Consider the following 16,005-nt stretch of genomic DNA (forward strand, 5'->3'; position numbering starts at 1 on the left):
AGCTATTCTTGAGGCTCCAGGAGGAAAAGAGAATCTACAGCCTGTGGAAGGAGGGATGGGCAACTGAGAATGAATACAAGGAAGTTGTTAGGATGTGTAGAGTTGAAATCAGAAAGGCAAAAGCCCTGCTAGAATTTAACCTGGCTGCTGGGGTGAAAAGGAATAAGCAAATATTTTATAAAGACATTAACAGTAAGAGGAGGACAAAGGAGAATATCCACTTTTTGCTGGATGAGGCTGGGAATGTGACCACTGAGGATAAGGAAAAGGCGGAGGTTCTGAAAGCCTTCTTTATGTCTGTCTTTAAAAGTCAGACCAGTTATCCTCAGGGTACTCCTCTCTCTGACCTGGTAGCCTCGGCTGGGGAGCAAACTAACCTCCCTGTGATTCTGGAAGAAACAGTCAGAGACCTACTGCTCCAACTGGACTGCCACAATTCCATTAGGCTGGATGAGATCCACCCGAGAATGCTGAGGGAACTGGCGGAGGTGACAGCCGAGCTGCTTTCTATCATCTATCAGCGCTCTTTGTTGACTGGTGAGTTCCCAGAAGACTGGAGGCTCACCAACGTGACTCCCATTTACAAAGAAGGTTGTAAGGAGGATCTGGGGAACTACAGGCCTGTTAGCCTGTCCTCGGTTCCAGGGAAGGTTATGGAGCAGATTGTCTTGAGGGAGATCATGTGGCATGTGCAGGATGGCTGGGGTATCAGGCCTAGCCAGCATGGGTTCGTGAAGGGCAGGTCCTGTTTGACCAATCTGATCTCCTTCTATGATCTAGTGACCCATCTGGTGGATGAGGGAATGGCTGTTGATGTGGTCTACCTAAACTTCAGCAAAGCCTTTGACACTGTCTCCCACAGTATTCTCCTGCAGAAGCTGGCAGCTCATAGCTTGGATAGGTACACTCTTGGCTGGGTAAGGAGCTGGCTGGAGGGCCAGGCTCAGAAAGTTGTGGTGAATGGAGTGCAATTCAGCTGGCGACTGGTCACGAGTGGTGTTCCCCAGGGGTCAATGCTGGGGCCTGTCCTCTTCAACATCTTTACTGATGACCTGGATGAGGGCATTGAATGCACCCTCAGTAAGTTCGCGGATGACACCAAATTGGCTGGGAGTGTGGATCTGCCTGGGGGTAGCGAGGCCCTGCAGATGGGATCTGGACAGGCTGGAGAGCTGGGCTGAAGCCAATGGGATGAGGTTCTGAACAGTGAAGCAGAAAACAGATGCTCTGCTGGAATTCAGAATAAAGGGGGGCTACAAGGGGGATAGTTAAAGGTAGTTTACAGAAAATGATTTAGTTAGTTAGAATAACAAGGAATGGAGACAATGGGTCTGGGAGAGCAGGAAGGATGCAGATAAGGAGTGAGAACTCCCTGAGACACCTGGCAAGGAGGGGATTAGGTGTTGTAAATATCAAAAGAGGAGTTGCATCTCCCTGACAAGATGGGCGATAACAAGAGGGGGTCTGCATGATAAAGAATATGTATCAGAATTACGGGAAATCAATGACTATGCATGAGGTGTACCTATATCTGTATCACGGTTTTACAAGTCGGTGTGCAAGTTTGGAGGAGCTATCCCCCTTGCACCCAGCGCTGTGCAACGCTGGAATAAACATACCTGCTTTATAACCCATCTCTGGATTATAGAGTTTGATTCCGCAAGTCATTTTGGCGACCACGAAGGGACCCTCTCTGTTTGGCTGCAGGACCGGCTGAGAGGGGGGACACATTTGGCGCGCCCCGAGATTTCTCAGAAGGACTCCCTTCCCTCATCCGATCACTGCGGGATCAGACAAGGACCCTCTATTGGCGGATAAGGTATGTTTAATGGGTAAAGGGGAATCCGTAAGTCGTGAGGAGACGTCCTACGCGGGAGGTATGAGCTGTCAAGCTCTCCCCTTTGGTAAAGGGCCCAGGTGGTTGGTTGTGTAATCACGATCAGAGGCCGTGTACATCGTGGGTTCGAGTCCCACTGAAGCGGTCTCTGAGCCGTTTCAATTGTGGGTTTAAGTCCCACTGAAGCGGTCTGAGCTGTTCTAATTCTGGGTTTGGGTCCCACTAAGGCAGTTTCAGCTGTGGGTTCGAGTCCCACCGGGATTACCATGCGTGAACGAGGAGAGCTATTTTTGCTCCCCCTTAAGGGGTTGGTTGGTGACGAAGTAACCTGGGTTTTCCTAGCTGTATTAGCAGGAATTGTTGTATTTGGCCATTATTGACATCTCTTATTAGCACTTGTTACTGTAAGTGTTGAACCAACAACTTTGATATTTTCTGAGAAATGCTGTACCTTGAACTGTGTAAAGACCGGTCTTGTGTGAGTGTGGTTGTGAGTGAGACGCAGCACAGCTGTGGGGCGAGTGAGGAGTCCCGACCCGCGGTTCCGTCCTCCCGCGAGGGAAACAGCCGGGGACGGATGAAGCGAAAGGCCTCTGTGTTCTATATGTTGCGATATTTTTGTATTTGTTACGATGTTTTTGTCTTATTAATTGTTGTTAGTATTGTGGCAATTGTAACGCACATAATAGTGAAGTGCATATGGAGTCGGGTGGGGGAAAAAGCCCACAGAAGGCAAACCACAATTAGTATCGAGACCCTGTTGCTTTTGTTGTAGAAAATACCGCGGTTTAAATGTGACAATGATCCAGATTAGAGAAACAATAGGGTTGTGTTACCTCTGCTTTAACATGTTAACTTTACGAAATTTGTTTTTGAACCATTGTTCCCCCCCCCCTCCTTGTGTGTGTACGAACACAAGGGAAAGAGATACCTAAGAAAATCTCTTAGGATGTATATTGGCATATTGGAGGGATATTGCTGGGGAACCGGGAGGGACTCTTAAGCAAGAACACCCTCATCAAATAATGTAATCATTGGTGGTTAGTGTATAAGTTGGAGGACGGGTTAAAATGATCCCAAAACCAGGAAAAGAATAGGGAAGAGATGTTTAAATATTGTGTTAGATATGGCCTAGAGAGCCACTACAGGGAAAATCAATATTTGACCAAAATATGGATCTGATGAAGGTTGGGTTTGTCAGATCTCGAATTTATATGTAAAGAACAAAACCCTTTTCAAAGGAGGAATCAGAATATGCTGCTTGTTGGATACAAGAAATCAGCCTGTTATTAGTAAAAAGAAAAGGCCCGGACCAGGAAGGAGAGGAATTAGAAAAAGGAACTAATCAATGGGACCCTCCTGAGAATCTCCCCCCCCCCCCCATATAACCCCAGTGTAGCACAAAGGGAGACAGGCACTGCCCCAGTAAGAGGAAATGGTAAAGCACACAGGGACATTTCACAGAAAAGGGGGGCATGCTGGGCTCGGGAGAGAATTAAAACAATGTGAAAGGGATATCAAAAGAACTTTTCCCAAACACCAGTTGTACCGGCACCTCAGTGCACCCTTTATGGGAGGCTCCACTGGGACAAGGACAAATACGCTATGTAAACTCCCCACTCACTAGTGGAGAAATTAGAAATTTTAAGAAGAAAATAAATTCTTTAATTGAGGATTAATTAAATAAGAGTGGCTTTCAAAATTTTGGACCCACCAGGAGTCCCTGGTAAATATAACAGTGGGACCTGAGGGGGAATAAGTTGTGGTATAGTTGACATGGGGGAAGCTTATTCATTGCTGGCCCATAAGGTGTCAAGACTCAAAATAAGAAATGAGGCCTTAAAGATAATAAGAACCTGGATGACAGTACCACTTTTTGAGAATACTGAATTAAAACTAGGAGATAAAGATGAAATTGGGAATCAGGAAAAATGTGAAATAAGGTCATAAAATTAAGGGTGGAACAGCCCAAGGAACTGAATGCTATGGATTACTAAGGGAAAGTTATATGGTACTAAGGGTGTTTTTGGAAACTGAAGAACTGTACTGTTTGATCTGTGGGTCCTGAAGGGAATGGGACAAGCTGCTTTGATGGTATAAGAAAGTGTAATTGTTAATGATATAATTGAGGGTATGTCGAAGTGTAATGGAGGGTACAAATAGTTTACAAAGGAAAAAGGGTTAAAGAGAAAGTGAGTTTCTGCGCTGGTATGAGAGCAAACCCCCTGCACTATTCCCCCCCCCCCCCACAAGAGACAGCCAGAGACAGCTGCTGTAAACCACAGAGGGGGAGGTGGAAAGGGAAGGTGTAGAGGACAGGGCACTGGAAGTGAGAATAGCCTTCATGTGCAGAGGTCTGGGAAACCTGAAATTCCAGTGTTAGCACTGGACACCTCTGGAGAGAAGGAGATGAAACTGAAATAGGATGTTAGTAGTTAATGTAATGATGAGAGTTTGGAAAGTGAGAAAGTTTGGAACAGACACAGGCTGAAGAAGGCAAAGGTGTAACAGGGATATCAGGATGTCACGGGTTACTTAGATTTACCTATGCCCGTGACAGGGGAAGCCACCCCGTGGGCCCCCCCCCCCACCCCGGGGCCCGGAAAGGAGGGGAAAAAAAGGAGTGGGATAAAACAGCAACAATCTAAGGAGGAAAAACTTATTTTACTAAATATGATACCGATATATATACACAATATAATATAATTGAGGCTAACAAATCGAACGAAACAGAGAGAGAGAGTCCCCGAAAACCGAGAGGCCTACTGTGAACTCTAGGCGACATGGCTGAAACGCTTCCCACTCTCCGAGAAGTTCGAGAGAAGAAGGAGGGCACAACAGCCTGGGAACGAGATTATATAGAGTCCTGGTCCCGTGACTTATCATTAACCCTGTTGTTCTCTGGGATATGTAGTCTTCTTCTGTGGACTGCACATTCAATAGAAGTATCCATACTTTACATGATGTTATGATGTGGAATACTGATAGCAAAATTACAAAATTACAAAACCATGACATTCCACCCCTTATTCTACATTATTACATCATGGTAAATATATATATACATATATATACACGTATGTAAAATTATGATAGCTAAACAGTAGAATTACATGTAACATAACTAAATGTACAACTATAATAACTAAAATACACTACACATGCAAACATATATATATAAATAAATAAAATTATTGACTGCACTCCCCCAGCATTAAATTCCCTTGTGGCACACATTGAACATCCCCATCTCTCTGCATTACCCACCAAGTGCACCCAGGTCCCTGGGCAAAGACAGTTCCACGGATAGGTTTGCCCTTTCCAGAAGCAGGAAGGACCCAAACAGCTTTTCCCAACATGTTCTTTACATGTATAACAGGGACCTTATCTCCTTCTACAGTGTGTAGGGGGCTAGATTGACTAGGACCATCACGATTGACAGATCCTCTAGTATTGACCAACCAAGTGGCTTCTGCCAGATTCTTCTCCCAGTGCTTAAATGTTCCACCACCCATTGCTTTCAACATAGTTTTCAACAACCCATTATATCGTTCAATTTTACCAGAAGCTGGTGCATGGTAGGGAATATGATAAATCCACTCAATGCCATGATCTTTGGCCCAAGTATTTATAAGGGAATTTTTAAAATTTGTCCCATTATCGGATTCAATTCTTTCTGGGGTGCCATGTCGCCACAGGACTTGTTTCTCAAGACCTAATATGGTGTTTCGAGCAGTTGCATGGGGTACTGCGTATGTTTCAAGCCACCCAGTGGTTGCCTCTACCATGGTGAGTACATAACACTTACCACTGCGAGATCGTGGCAAGGTGATATAATCAACCTGCCACGCCTCCCCATATTTATACTTTTGCCACCGCCCTTCCTCCCAGAGAGGTTTCATCCTTTTGGCTTGTTTAATTATGGCACATGTTTCACAATCATGAATAATCTGCGCAATAGCGTCCATGGTTAAGTCCACCCCTCGGTCTCTGGCCCACTTATATGTCGCGTCTCTTCCTTGATGACCTGAGGTCTCATGAGCCCATCGAGCTAGAAATAATTCACCCTTATTCTGCCAGTCCAAGTCAATTTGAGCCACCTCAATTTTGGTAGCTTTATCTACCTGATGGTTGTTTTGTTGTTCTTCAGTAGCCCGACTTTTGGGCACATGTGCATCCACATGACGCACCTTTACAACCATATTCTTTGTTCGGGCAGCAATGTCCTTCCATAATTCAGCGGCCCAAACAGATTTACCCTTCCGTTGCCAGTTGTTTTGTTCCCACCTCTGTAACCACCCCCATAAGGCATTTGCCACCATCCATGAGTCAGTATAAAGATACAGCATTGGCCACCTCTCCCGTTCAGCAACATCTAAGGCCAGCTGGACAGCTTTTACCTCTGCAAAGTGACTTGATTCTCCCTTACCTTCGGTGGCCTCTGCAACCTGTCGTGTGGGGCTCCACACAGCAGCTTTCCATTTGCGATGCTTCCCTACAATGCGACATGATCCATCTGTGAATAGGGCATATTTCTTTTCATTTTCTGGTAATTCATTGTATGGTGGGGCCTCTTTAGCACGTGATACCTCTTCTGCTGGTGATGTTCCAAACCTTTTATCTTCAGGCCAGTCCATGATTACCTCTAGGATTCCTGGACGATTGAGGTTTCCCATTCGCGCTCGCTGTGTAATCAGCGTAATCCACTTGCTCCAGGTGACATCGGTAGCATGATGAGTGGAGGGAATCTGTCCTTTGAACATCCAGTTCAGCACTGGCAGTCGAGGTGCCAAAAGGAGCTGTGTTTCAGTCCCAACTACTTCGGAAGCAGCCCGAACCCCCTCATACGCGGCTAAGATCTCCTTCTCAGTTGGAGTGTAGCACTCTTCAGACCCCTTATATGATCGACTCCAGAATCCCAGGGGTCGGCCTCGGGTCTCTCCTGAGGCTCTTTGCCACAAACTCCAAGTGGGGCCTTTCTCTCCAGCAGCAGTATAGAGGATGTTCTTTACATCCTGTCCAGTCCGTACTGGCCCCAGAGCTACAGCTCGGGCTATCCCTTGTTTAATCTGTTCAAAAGCCTGCTGCTGCTCAGGGCCCCATGCAAAATCGTTCTTCTTCCGCGTCACCTGATAAAGGGGGCTTACAATGAGGCTGTAGTTTGGAATGTGCATCCTCCAAAAGCCCACTGCACCCAGGAAAGATTGTGTCTCTTTCTTGCTAGTTGGTGGAGACATGGCAGTGATTTTGTCGATCACATCTGTTGGGATGTGACGACGTCCATCCTGCCACTTTATACCTAAGAACTGAATTTCCCGGGCAGGTCCTTTTACTTTGCTTCGCTTAATAGCAAAGCCAGCTTGTAGAAGAATTTGGATTATCTGCTCTCCTTTTGTGAAAACCTCTTCTGCTGTATCACCCCACACAACGATGTCATCAATGTACTGCAGGTGTTCAGGAGCACCACCCTGTTCCAGTACAGTTTGGACCAGCCCATGGCAAATGGTTGGGCTGTGTTTCCACCCCTGGGGCAGACGGTGCCCGCATTCTCCACCAAAAATCTGTCACGGGTTACTTAGATTTACCTATGCCCGTGACAGGGGAAGCCACCCCGTGGGCCCCCCCCCCCCCGGGGCCCGGAAAGGAGGGGAAAAAAAGGAGTGGGATAAAACAGCAACAATCTAAGGAGGAAAAACTTATTTTACTAAATATGATACCGATATATATACACAATATAATATAATTGAGGCTAACAAATCGAACGAAACAGAGAGAGAGTGAGTCCCCGAAAACCGAGAGGCCTACTGTGAACTCTAGGCGACACGGCTGAAACGCTTCCCACTCTTCGAGAAGTTCGAGAGAAGAAGGAGGGCACTCCAGCCTGGGAACGAGATTATATAGAGTCCTGGTCCCGTGACTTATCATTAACCCTGTTGTTCTCTGGGATATGTAGTCTTCTTCTGTGGACTGCACATTCAATAGAAGTATCCATACTTTACATGATGTTATGATGTGGAATACTGATAGCAAAATTACAAAATTACAAAACCATGACACAGGACTGAAAAGAGGTGAACGATATGAAAACAAAACAAAACTAATTGACACACAGATAGTAAGGGAATTGGCGATAATAACAACTGTTACTGTTGTGGTGCCAGAATAGGGCCGTAGGACCCAGAGATCCCCTCAGGAAGAGGTGGGGGGAGTGGGGGCTTGAATAACTCAGGGAGGGCTTCGCCCCACTGGAAGGAAAGCAGTGTGCAAACTACAATGGGAAACTGCATCTAGGGAAGCAAGATAAAGAGGTTTATTTTCTGGTGGATATGGGTGCTTCTTACTACTCATACATGGTTTTGTAACAGTAATAGAAGCTACTGCCCAACAAGAAAAGGTTTACATTTTTTGGATTAATTAAATATAAGCTAAGTAGGAATGCAGAAATTCTTGTACCTGCCAGGTTACTCTGGCAAGAAATTTAGTAAAACTGGAGCTAAGGGTCCAACAATATTGACTGATTAAAAACTGTAAGTCTGACTTTAACACAAACAAGGAAAAACAATGTCGTACCCCAGGAGTCACAGCAATATCAAACATGATGCACTTAGGGGTGTGGGCATCAGGGCCACACGTGAAGCCCTGAATAGAAGTTAAAGCAAGAGATTGCCCAGTCAGGATAAAGTGGTACCCTATAAGGATATGTAACTGTAGAAGGATAGAAGACTTTCTGGAGTTTGGACTCCAATTTTGCAAAAATTTTGATAGCAAGTGCTGTAGTTTGGTACAACGCTTGAAGGCAAGTAATAGAATTGTTGAATGCATACACTCAGTGGTGGCAAATCCATGCACTTTATTAACCCAATTAAGGAATGAATAGGTGGAGTAGTTTACCTTCTGGATTTGAAGGATGTTTCTTCTGCCTGCTTTGGCCAATATGGGGAGAAGAGACACTCAGTTAACCAGGACAGCGTTACCCGGGGTTCTGAGAACAGATTAATGATTTTTGAGAACTGGTCAGCTCTGAGCCTGAGACCTGGGATCCTCCATCCCAAGGTGGAACTTTACTGCAGCACGTCAGTGCCACAGCGACAAAAGAGAACTGTGCAATGGTCTGTGAGTTTGCTGAATTTCTTGGTTTACAGAAAGCACATATAACTCAACAGCAAGTGAACCTTAAGGACTGCCAGGGGGGAAGCCATCTGCCAAACCCATGAGCCGCAAATTGCCAAGGAGGAGAGTAAGGGATGGCCAGGGTGCCTGAGGGTGGTGACTGCACTAGTGCTCAATATTCAAGAAGCCTGTAAATCTACACTGGGCCAAAGGATACCAGTTTTAATATCTCATACAGTGTTTACTGTATTGGAGGCACAAGGGGGACATGTCAGTCAGACCTGAAGGACAAACCCTTAGAAGATGCAGAACACAAACATCATCTTTGAAACTTCCAGTTCACCCATTTCAAGCCAGGGACTGGATCCTGATACAGACTGGGAAGGAGACAAAGCTGCAACCTGACTGGGAAGGACCATTCCAAGTACTCCTAACAACTGAAACAGCTGTGAGGACAGCCGAGAAAGGATGGACTTATGACACACTGGTAAAGGCATCCACTAGCCCTGAGGTGTGGAAACTGTTGAGACAGAAAAACCTTTAAAAGATAAGAATTAGAAGGAAATAATGAAAAGCTTTTATATGCATATTTTTATTATTATTATTTTAAATAACCTTTAACTTTTCCTCGAATAGGTAAATAAATTGTGTATTTAAGTATTTAAGTAGGAGAGTATTATAACCTATATAGAACTAATGCTCACAAAAGTTTTCCTTGTTGTAACAAAAAGTTTTTACTGCTGTACCCATTTGTTATCCTGATGATTATCTAGAAAAGGTGAAATTTGACAATAATGCAGGGGAGGGACCAAGTGATGGAATGATGTATGGTGGACAACTGCCAATTGAGACTGGACAGGTACACTCCTTGAAAATACCCAGAATGTCCAGGATAGGGAAGAGCTTAAAAAGGGGTTAGAAAATCATCTTGAAAACCCTGCAATTGTGACAGCTGAGGAGATAAAAGATCTTAGATAAACATTTGAAATCAAAACAGGATATGGGGACAGTAATGCCTGGGTAGAATGGATTAAGTATATTGTCCAGAGTCTCAACCATAGCAATTGCTGTGCTTGTGCATCCGGATGGCCCATAGCTCAGGTGGTACCCATTCTGCTGGGATCACCAAGGACCCAAAGGGAATACGATGCATGATTGCCCTGTACCAAGAGAAAACTGCCTGGGGAAATAGAGACTGCAGATCTCTCTCCCTCTTGTCTCCTCCAATGCCTGATACAGATGTCAAGATCCCTCCTGCAATCTCTACAGCGGTAGGTAACCATACAGCTTGCCTCTCATGGTAGGGTGTGAAGGCTACCAGGCCTATGGGAAACTTTTCCTTGTGCAGTGAGGTCTTGAATGTTATGGAGGATTCAGTAGGAAATTATTCAAGACTGGGAATCTCCAGGGAAGATCTCTGGTGGTACTGTGGGGGAAAGGTTTTATGGTCCACCCTACCATCTAACTGGGGAGGCACCTGTGCACTTGTTCAATTAGTTATACCATTCACCCTGGCATTTGAAAAAGGCATATCCAAAAATTCTGGAAGAACCAAAAGGGGTTTAGGGATATCATTTGATGATGCAATATATATAGATTCAATCAAGGTACCTAGAGGAGTCCCTGATAAATTTAAGGCAAGAAATCAAAATCCTGCAAAATTTGAGTCACTGTTTTGGTGGGTGACAATCAACAAGAACGTAGATTGGGTTAACTACATATGAAATATACAAAAGTGCAATTAAGAGAATAGCAGAACAGCTAGCCACACACCAGAAAAAGAATGATCTAGCAGGAGAGAAATCCTGCTAGATTAAAGAAAAGGGGGGAATGAACAGTGAAGCAGAAAACAGATGCTCTGCTGGAATTCAGAATAAAGGGGGGGCTACAAGGGGGATAGTTAAAGGTAGTTTACAGAAAATGATTTAGTTAGTTAGAATAACAAGGAATGGAGACAATGGGTCTGGGAGAGCAGGAAGGATGCAGATAAGGAGTGAGAACTCCCTGAGACACCTGGCAAGGAGGGGATTAGGTGTTGTAAATATCAAAAGAGGAGTTGCATCTCCCTGACAAGATGGGCGATAACAAGAGGGGGTCTGCATGATAAAGAATATGTATCAGAATTACGGGAAATCAATGACTATGCATGAGGTGTACCTATATCTGTATCACGGTTTTACAAGTCGGTGTGCAAGTTTGGAGGAGCTATCCCCCTTGCACCCAGTGCTGTGCAACTCTGGAATAAACATACCTGCTTTATAACCCATTTCTGGATTATAGAGTTTGATTCCGCAAGTCAGTTCAACAAGACCAAATGCCGGGTCCTACACTTTGGCTACAACAACCCCAGGCGGTGCTATAGGCTTGGGGCGGAGTGGCTGGAAGACTGCGTAGAGGTAATGGACCTGGGGGTACTGATTGATGCTCGGCTGAACACGAGCCGACAGTGTGCCCAGGTGGCCAAGAAGGCCAACGGTATCCTGGCTTGCATCAGGAAAGGTGTTGCCAGGAGGAACAGAGAGGTGATTGTCCCCCTGTACTCAGCTCTGGTGAGGCAGCACCTCGAGCGCTGTGTCCAGTTTTGGGCCCCTCACTGCCCCTCCCCAACAGGCCCCAGCCCGGTCTGAGCCATGTGACAGGAAGTGCTTCCTGCAGGCGGCGGAGAGCACTTCCGGGCCATGGCGGGCATGGAGGGGCTGTCAGGGGAGGAGCTCGCAGCGCTGCCGGCACCCAGAGGCAGCTCCCGGGCAGCTCCACGGTCTCGCTGTGCTGCGGAGTCACCCGGCCGGCCCCAAAAGCCTGGAGGCAGAGCCTGAGCCGGCCCCAGCCCGGATCGTGTGGTGCGGCTCCGACCATGCTGGGCTGTGCGGCAGGAAGAGGAAGACGGCCGTTTGTTTGCCGGCCGCTCGCTGGCTGTAAGATCCGGGTGGTGCCGAGGCCCGGTTAAGAAACGGCGTGGATGAAGTTTTGTACGGATGGAGTGGGTCTGGATTGCAGTGAGCGGGACGAGTCCGGGCTGCGGTTTGGCGTGGTTGTGTTGGTTGCTTTGAAGGGCTGCCGTCATAGGGTGGAGGGAGGGAGAGGGAGCTTTTAACAGTGCGGGCAGTCAGGAGCATGTCGCGTTTCTGCCTGCTGTGTTGGCGCTGCCGTAAGTCTTTGGGTCCCCAGGGAGGCTCTGCGGTGTCCCGATTCGAAGGCAGGATTCAATCTGTCCGCAGCCCGTCCATCGCAGGCAGATGCTTCTCTCATCTGCTCTTCGGACTCAGCAGTGCCAGGGGTTTCACAGCGCGTGTTGCAGTGGCTGGCAGCCTCCGTGTGTTTTTCTATTGCAAACAGGGTCCCATCATGGAGCCGCATTAGAAGCAGACGTTGGTGTCTTGTGGCAGGAGCAAGGGCAGTGGAAGCACTGCCCAGGGCGGTGATGCCAGCAGCGAGCTGCCGGAGCTGCAGGAGAATTTGAACAATGCTCTGGGAGCTGGGGTTTGCATTTGGGTGTTCCTGTGCGGGGCCAGCAGTTGGACTGGGTGGCCTTGGTGGGCAGTCTGCGTCCCGCACCAGGTCTCTGCCTGTTGGCCTGGTTTTCCCTGGCACGAGAAAGTGCAAAGGGGAGAAGCTGTGTGGGAGCTGGCAGAAGCTGCCGGGGCTGATGTAGGCTGGCCCTGCGGCAGCTGCGCCCCTGGGCACGGAGCCACAGCACCAGTGCGTGCCGGTCTCCTCGGTGCAGCTGAAGTGTTGCTGGGCTCGGTGTGAGCCTCCCACAGCTGTTCTGCTGATAGCTCTGTGTCCCAGATGCTGACTCCCTGCTCCCGGCTGCCGGCTGCCTGCTTCGTGGCAGGAGGAGATGGAAGTTGAGTCCTGCAATACTTCCCTAGCCCGTCTTTGCCAGCGAGGCTGCCTGAGATGCTCTGGCGAGCAGTGGGGGTGTGATTTTGGGGTTGTTGAATGCAAGGGCTTTCTAAGCCAGGAAAGTAACAAGCAGCCTTGTGGAGGAAGCTCATAGGGAATGAGGTCTTCCCTCAGAGACTCTGAAGCTTTTGTTCAGAACTCAGTTGGTCGTATTTATTGTAGGTGATGTTTGAATGCCCAGAGGTGACCTGCAGGAAGAGGCGCTGGGTGCTGAAATGGAAGCCAGGATTCTGTGTAGCAGCAGGCAGGCGTAGTCAGGTCCCCTTTGGAGCCTGCTGTTGTTGGTACTGACTTCAGGAGATCCCTGAGTGTGCTGCTGTGTGCTGCGTGCCCCAGCCCCAAGGGGGGATTCCCTTGTGGAAGGAGGGGGAGGGTGAAGGAAGCCGACGGCCCTTTTCTCAGGGCCGGCTCTTCTGTGCCCTTTTGCTGGCTGGAGAGAAGGGCTGCCTGCTGGGCACAGGGAGCGCCTTTTAGCTCCCGTGCCGTGCCCTGCCCTCTAGCCCCCTCCTCATCCTATGTGGAACGCCAGTGCCAGCAGTTCAGCCGCCATTTTAGAACCCTCTCCACGTCACCTTGGTCACCGCTGCCGCGCGCAATGCACTCACATCTGACAGCTGTGACATGTAACAGCCATGTCAGCAGCGAAGAGGGCGAGGGTGGAAGTTTTCCCTGTTTCAGGCGGGAGGATGGAGCTGGAGGCCCCAGAACCGAAGAGGAGGAGGGGGCCCGCCTTGACCATCAGGCAGAGGAGGGGTAAGAGAGCCATTTTTCATCGTGCCTGCACCAGCCTGGTGACCACCACCCATGTGGAGCCAATGGAGGTGGATCCGTCTCTGGATGAGCCAATGGAGGTGGATCCACCTGCAGAGGAGCCCATGGAGGTGGATCCACCCGCAGCATAGCTGGCCTGGCACCACACCACCGTGCCAGGCCCTGCGTTGGCACCATTGCAGCTCCACCGTGGCTGGTCCAGGCGCTGAGCTCCTTACCCACTGTGCGGCCCCCGCCCCCGGCATTAGCTGGGTGGCATTTTTGTAACATCTGCTCTTCCTTTGGGCCTCTTCTGCAGCCACGTTCTGTGGGCACCCAGTCCCATCTTTACTCTCTTTGTCCCCGTTCCAGTTATTCTTGTTGGTTTTAGTGTTTAGTTTAGTTTTAGAGTTAGGTGTAGGTAAGTTGTTCATGTTCTTGAGTTAGGCGTAGGTTATTGTTCATGTTTTAGTGTTAGGAGTAGGTATTGTTGGTGTTTTCCTGTTAGGAGTAGGTTCCTGTTCGTGCTGTAGTGTTAGGAGTAGTTGATTGTTCCCATAGTAGAGTTAGGCATAGATTACTGTTGGTACTGTAGGGTTAGGCGTGGGTTCCTACCAGCAGCTGGCAGCAAACAGCTCTCGCTCGGTAAGCACACGTCTGCTTTCTCCCCCGGAGCCGTGAGTGCGACTGCCATGAGAGCGGAGGTCTGATGCAATCTGCGAGGGATGGGATTTGCATCTGGTGGCTTTTCCGTTGCAGAATGTCCAGCAGCAGAGAGTGAGTGGCCGTGAAATGAAGCTGGGCCTCAGGAAAGCAGTCTGGAGCTGCGTCACGTGCTTCCTGCGTGGCCAGCACAAGGTAGGTGTGCCTTACTGTAAGTGTGCGCTGAAGCAGTTGCTTTTGTCACGAGTCATCTGGAAAGGTTTCCATAGTTGAGTGGTTGGAAACATAGCGTTTTAACTTAAAATTGTTTGCACAGATTGAAGGTTGTAAATAAAATTAGAGTACAGTTATACAGTGCTCTATCCCCAGAACTTTCCAGCATTTTTCTTAACACAGCTTACGCTTCGTTTCAAAACAAACTAACAAAGATGAACTTGGGTTAGCGTAGCCCATTTTAAATGATCCTTCTGTATCTTTTCCAGGCTGGTAGCAGAATGGAGACTTTCCTGAGGCGTAGAGGAACAGACACAAGCTTTTTTTGAAGGCTTCAGTGAAATTCTGCCACAGCGGTCCTTTGATGCTAAGGAGCTGGAGGTAGAGGATTCTTTGACTATTGCCAGATTCAGGCGGCTACATGTAATACTTGAATTTCAGTCAGTGTCTGAAGAGCAGAGTTCATTGAGGCTGGTGGTTCTGTTTTCAGGATGTGTGAGAGAAGCCTTATGTATCAGTTAGTATTTGGTTACTGTGTTCATCTTCACTTTCTTCTTTGCAACCAAATTACACGTTTCTAAGGTTAAGATTCTGCCAGCATAATTTTTTTTGGCTAACAGTGTTTTTGTAATCCTTGACCATGTGATTTGCGTGTGTCTAAAGAGTGAGCAATTGGAAAGCAAGGGAGATAAGAACCAAATATCAGCAGATGGTCAAATTACAGAGTGGAGCAGGTTTTAGCTGCTTTTGGTCTCTGCAAATTATATTCTGCAGCAGAACATCGTATTTCTAGCACAGAATGGTACAGTTAGGCAATGAGAAAGTAAGGTTTATATGTCTAAATACATTCATTTTCACGACTGGGGTATCTCCTTTGTTGCCACTCTACATTTTCTTTGTGAACGGATGTTATTTGCTGTGGAAGTTTAAGAGTTTAATATTAAAACCAAGCGTACTGTGATTGCGGGTCTTTGAAGTACAGTAGTATTTAAGTACAGTAGTCTTGCTGTAGAAGCAAAGTAGTAGCTTGTAGTTTCCATGTTCATGATCCTTTTTCTTCCCTAAAGGTGCTCCCATGTGGAATGCAAGAAATTGATCTGAATGACTGGCAGAGGCAATACCATCTACCAGCATGATACCAGAACCAGCAGAAAGATACTGTGGATCTGGCAGGTTTGTAGACTTCTTTTTTCCTCACAAGAACACAGCTACAGCTTAGTGAGCAACAGTCAGAATTACTCAACAGATAAGTAGCATGTAAATGTAAATGATAACTGCTAATCCAGCTGTCCTAGGGGTGATGGGGAAGTGATCACATAAATATTAAACTTTACATCAGTGTTAATTATTATCTTTCAGTTTGTGAAAGAAATAGATAACAAGAAGAGAATGAGACTTCTACAGTTCGTTACTGGAATGTGCAGATTACCAGTGGGAGGATTTGCTGACCTCACGGGTAACGAGCCCTCTTTAATGCATTTTATGCTCATGTTATTTCTTTTTTTCTTAATAAGGACCAAACTGTG

The 16,005-nt window shown here is 47.2% G+C and overlaps 1 pseudogene; it reads left to right on the forward strand.

Annotated features, from left to right (window-relative positions):
• The window catches only part of LOC146754657 (uncharacterized), a 36,430-nt pseudogene extending 22,436 nt beyond the window's left edge, over positions 1-13,994 (forward strand).
• The last annotated feature ends 2,011 nt before the right edge of the window (positions 13,995-16,005 follow it).

The sequence above is a fragment of the Coturnix japonica genome, chromosome W (genome assembly GCF_054131305.1).
Source record: "Coturnix japonica strain WE chromosome W, WE-NBRP24, whole genome shotgun sequence".
In the NCBI taxonomy this organism is placed as follows: Eukaryota; Metazoa; Chordata; class Aves; order Galliformes; family Phasianidae; genus Coturnix; species Coturnix japonica.